Genomic DNA, 5,947 nt, shown 5'->3' on the forward strand with positions numbered 1-5,947 from the left:
ATCTACCTTCCGCACCTTGGAACCCCCAACTGCCAACTCACCACTTCACCGGAGCCGCTTCAGCGACTGGATTGTCCATCGCTCCAGATCTCCTTGACCGCCATCATGGTCCACCGCACCGGATCTGCTTAACCGGCGCCCTCGTCCACCATAGCGTACCTTCACTGACTCCCTTGTCCGCCCCTTCGCTGGCCCTTCATACAAGCCCTCGTCCGCCGCAACAGATCCGCCTCACTGAAAGCACTATACAACACGCCCGCCGAAGCATTCGTCCACTGCACCGGACCCGCTCCACGGACGCCATATTCAAATCCACCGGCCCTGCTTTACCGACGCTGCAGCCTCATCAGGTTATTTCGATTTGTATTCCTTCATTTTTTCTCTTTATCGTGCAACTGTTTACTTACCACAGATGAGCTTTCTTGTATGTCGATAGGCGCCGCAACCCATAGCACCAGAGCCGCTTGACGGTGACAGCCGGCCCAAACTCAACCGCAACATGAGCACCTTCGACGATCCTTAGCTATCAAGTATGACAACGATACCCATACGCCGCCGAGAATCAGGTACTATTATCCAACGGCCGGCGCCTACGTTCACTTTCCTAGCATAAGCACCACACCTTTGAATTTCTTCAGGGCATCATTCAGTTTTTCATGAGACGCATTATTCTGCTTGCACCTGTAGGGCCATACTTCTAGCAGTGAACATGTTACATGTGCTAAATTATATACCAGTGCACATATAATTAATATGCTTTAGTTTTGTTCTGATGCCACCTGCTGGTTCCATCAAACTGCTTAATGTTCTCTATGCTTAATTACACATAAGCAAACTAGCATGTGGTTCCGCTGCTTTTTGTTTGTTTAACCCTACAATTTCTGATGCTAGCTATTACATCACTGCTCCGAGCCTCTGTTCATTACTTGTTTGTGTGTTCTTGATCCTCCCAAGTTGCATGACTAATTTGATGCTTCTATTAATTATGGAGCTGCCAACCCCATCAAGCAAAATATTCGTTCTTTTGGGGCTGGAACCTCGAACAAGCATAAAAATAGAGGGAAGCAGATATATTGTCGTGTATGCACACACCCTTCTTTCATTAGTTTAGATGAACCATTGATGATCAATTCGGTCCAGTGCATGCGATTAAATTTAATTTTACCTAAATAGAGGGTGCAGAATAAACTACAACAACTAGATTTGCAACCACGGGATGCTGACGATATCTTCAAAGAACATTGTAACAGCAGCGAGGCTTCACAGCAACATATGGTAAGCCAGTGTGTTTTAGTACATGTGAAATGTAATGCGAGTGGGCTGCTTTCTTGGCTTGTGTCCTCAACCTGTAATCCTACCGAATTACAACTAGTTCAGTTGTTTGCTTTGCTGTATTGCTTGATTCGAATGCTTGTTTGTTGTTACTCTATACCTGAGTTGGCCAATATGTCAGCAGTGCCTGCTGTACTATCGTAAAGAAATGCATGCCTATTTCATTTGAGTCCTTAACTTTTCCTCTCAACTTCATCACAAGACTGTCTTCGTAGTTTATATGAAGCCACACTGTTAAGTGCTTTCTCATATTATTTCAACTGCTTAGATGCCTTGGCAACTTAAATATAGCGGTGGTACACTCCCTTCAAGTTTCATCTTACCATTTTAATTTCTTTTCGGCTGATGCTGCTTCGAACCATTTAAATATAGTTTGCCATGCTCGGCAATAATTCGTCCGTCGTTTACCATGTAAGCTTACTGCCTGGATCATACGATAACTATCTCTTACTTATATCCAGCGGAAACCTTTCAGGATGCCGTTCACACTAGGACACAATGTACAACCCCAGAATCTATTTGTGGAAGCAGTGCGCCATCCATGTTACCAGATGGTAGCAGTTCAGAGGCAACACCGCCGGAGAGCAGTCTTAGCACAGATATTATAGTGCTTGAGGCTCTACTAGAGGAAGAAAGAGATGTTGTGGCTGCCATGAATTAGGTAATCTCTATCTTGAGGCTGGAAATTACGGAATTAGCGGCACACATTATGCATGCAACCCAAGAATTGGAGTAAGTAAGAATGTTGCATTTGAAGACGGAGGAGGTCCTACTATTTCTGCCATCTGAAGCCCAAGGTAATCCCGGTTCTTCTTTAGATACCAGTTGAAATTGTCATTAGATTATTGTACTTCCATGTTGTGTCATGTCTCTGAATGGATTATGTTGCAAGACCCCCTATGTTGTCCATGTGTTGTAATGATCCGGAGTTTTTAGGCGAGGTAATCCTCAGTACTTGTATGATTGACATAAGGTGAACTGTTTTTCGTGTGAGCATATTGTATTGGATGAAATAATTGTTTGACTCAGCGTGTATCCAACCCACTGAATTCGAAGATCACGTCATTTATAAATCATAATCATATATAAAGGTGGAATAAATCTTTGTTGTGGTTTTGAAGAAATAAATAACAAAATGAATAATTATCTATGGATATTCGTAATCGAATACAAATTGGATTTGAATTTAGTTTGCCAGGGCCCAGGGCAAACGTGAATGCTAATTCTCCCAAGTTTTGAACGAAGCGGCGAAACACCCACTATAATTTGTGGGCTGCCCGAAGCAAGTGTTTGCGAGATGGAAATTACTGTCTACCCCTGACACTTGACATCCTTATCGACCGGATTTACACTGCTATCGATAGGGGTAGACTAGTAACTTCAATCAGACGTGACACGACGGCCTCTGAGCCCATTCAGACACGGTGAAACCATGTTCCTTATGCAGAACAGATCCATTTATTTTCTTATATAATTATGAAACCTGTTATGTGTCTCCTTGTTTCTCTTTCAGAGTCGTATCTCTTATGCCAGGCAGAACGTTAGGGAAGATAGTGAGCCAAACCATCTTGAGGACAGCGAGATGACCCCAAGGTCCTGTCTTGATGAAGACAGTGAGTTGAAGCTACTCACCAGCAGGTGTGAGACAACCTCTGTGCAGTCGCTGCCTCAATCAGTTTAACTTCTTCAGTCTCAACTTAAAGCGGAAACGCTTGCTTCAGCTCAGCTCCGACTTGAAGTCAAAGATGCAATGAAGATGACAGAGGACTGCCATGCGCACCATCATGCCTTAAATCTAGTGTTGATGCATCTATCGTTGACACAAATGAGGTCTACTCAGCTTCTTCAGCTGTTTGGGGGGCCCGACCAGGCCAGGCCTAGTGCCTTCTGAAGTGCTCTCAGTTTTGTATATTCTTTTGTCGGCGCGTTTATTTGCACCGGTGGCGAACTTTGATGCCCAGTGGAAGTAATATGTGTGATAGCCGTGATAGCCTAGCGTAAGTTGCTTGCTTATTTATTTCCTTGTTGTCTTGTTTATTTGTTTGCTTGTAGTCATAGCAGTTCTTTTTCCGCGGTTTGCTAGTGGCTGCAATAACCTATTTTTTAAAACTAGGCCACAATAACCATGGGCTAATATTTACTGTAGTGACACTGGGCCTCCTACGGGCCGTAGAAACAGTGGGCCCTCTATGGGCCGTAGAAACACTGGACCTTCTATGGGGGATAAGTTAGTAACTTTCCCCCATTTCAGAGAAGCGCGTCCCAAAGTTTGAGATCCCCCCTCCCCCCCCCATTTCCCCATTCATACACCGTCAGCGGCACGACAACCTCCGCACTGCGGCCAGCCTCTTCCGTCCGCCACCCCATCCTCCACCTTGTCGGAGCCGCTACCCCTACCCCGTCGTCCACTGCAAGAGATGGACGTCTCTCATCCACGGCGCTGGACCAGGATCCTTTCATCGCCTCCTCTTGCTTCATCAGCGCTGTCGTCCACCTTGCCGTTGCCGCTCCTACGACCGCCTCGTCCACGGAAACATGATATATCCCCCGACCCGGCCGTCTGCCGTCTAATGTCTTCTTCCCCGCCGCCGACAGCCATCACACCCGCAGCACCCTCAACGTATCAGCATAGGCCTACACGGCGTCGCAAGAGAGGTGGTACTCTTCCATATGTGCTTAAGTTATTGATCTCACCCACAAAATAGATCGTAATTTGTTTACTGTACTTTTCTTGTCCGTACCAAATTGTAGTGGCTAGTTGAAAGCAAACATCGGTTGCGAGGTAGCTTTGTCCGGTTTGCACCTTCAGATCCACCATGGCACGGGCACTATACTCATAAATCTCATGGTTCCCCCCTTTATATTCACTACCATCATCGTAGGTGCTTCGTGTCGTGCTAGCACTGCTCCTCAAGACCTCAACCCAAAGCTTAGGTGTTGAAATACGAATCTGATATGATGCTCATATCACTAAACAGAGAACGTTTAATTCGTCACCTAATGGTCCTATATTCGCTTCGAAAAGCATGTGCGCCACCCACTGGTCCAGCTAGTTCCACTTTCCTGATTTTTCTCTTGATGCTTAGAGTTTTCCCCTTTTACCTACTATACTATGATCTATGTAGGTGCTTTCTGTCGTACTAGCATTACTCCACCCTTCAAGCTAAACAACACGCACTCAGAATACGAAAGCTTAGTTGTTCAAATATGATTGTGATATGATACTGATATTAGTTAACCGATACATTTAATTGGTTAGCTAAAGGTCCCACTTGAGTTTCCAAATGCATGTCGCGACATATAGAGAGACAACATAATTGCATTTCTTTGTCATTTGTTGACCATCCTTTCTTGTCCATACCAAATCTTAGTTGTTATTTCAAAGCAAACATCGGTTGCTAACTACCCTTTGCGCGGTTTGCAGCTTCAGATCTGCCATCCCACTGCCACGGTCAACACTGTACTCATCATGCTTATGTTTTCCCCATTTTATGATGACCACAATCAACCTACGTGGTTCGTGTCGTAATAGCACTGCTCCACCCATCGAGCTAAACAAGCTTAGTTGTACAAATTCATATATGATATTATTGCTGATATTAGTATAACCGAGAGATGTTTAATTGGTTAGCTAAATGTTCCTACTTTAGTTTCGAAATGCATGTGCGCCACATATGGAGAGACCGGAAAGAATAGTATTTCTCTGTGCGCTCTGGTTCATCATGGGTGGCCAATCGACATTGTATTGAAAGACTTGTAATATCTTCAATCTACTTGCTCTTCTGCTCTTCTTTAAGATGATACTCTTCTCTTGCGGTCGACTGGTCAGGTCGAGTTGTTCTCCCTTAGTATATTTTGAAACTGTCAGGTCAAGTCGACTTGTTCTTCTTTACTATATGTTGAAGCTGTCATCTGCGAAGTGTCATCACTTCTGGAGCTCTCATATTTTGAGTAGTAGGCCACATTATATTAATGGAAACAACAAATTACAGCATGCATGTCATATTTTAAAAGAATTGCAGAGATAGCAGAAAGGGGTTTACAGGGAGGCAGTATTGGATTAGAATCACTTCTGCATTACAAAGAAAATCTCACTTGTTTTTATGTTTTCATGCATGTCAGATATTGAACATTATCAAAATGAATATGAGAATGGGCGCACGAGAGGAATATTGCGGAACGATCCATTGGCTAACAAACTTCGCATGGTGGAGGATGGCCTATCTTATTCACCCATCAAGGTGCTTGCTCTAACTTTGCAAAGTTGTATTGGTCGCACTTATTTTGCATCTGACCTCTTGCATTACTTCCACTTTGTTACACCATCTGCTTAGTTTAAGCATCATATATGAGTATATGCCATACCTATCCATTTTCTGTACCTTTTCCATGTGCCGTCACACTATGTTTTTCCAGTCAAATGTTGTTCTTTCGTGATAGATGTCCAAAAGGAAGAGGGTGAGTGGAGATCCTCAAGGAGTACAAACTAGGTATTTGGAGAAGGTAGTGATACCTGTTAAATCAGATAGATTGGCAGCCACAAAAAACACAGGCCCAACTATACCACGCTTTACTCCTACTCCAGTGGGCAAACCCCTATTAGAACTGCTGGCAG

This window comes from Triticum dicoccoides, chromosome 2B, assembly GCF_002162155.2.
Source record: "Triticum dicoccoides isolate Atlit2015 ecotype Zavitan chromosome 2B, WEW_v2.0, whole genome shotgun sequence".
Lineage (NCBI taxonomy): Eukaryota > Viridiplantae > Streptophyta > Magnoliopsida > Poales > Poaceae > Triticum > Triticum dicoccoides.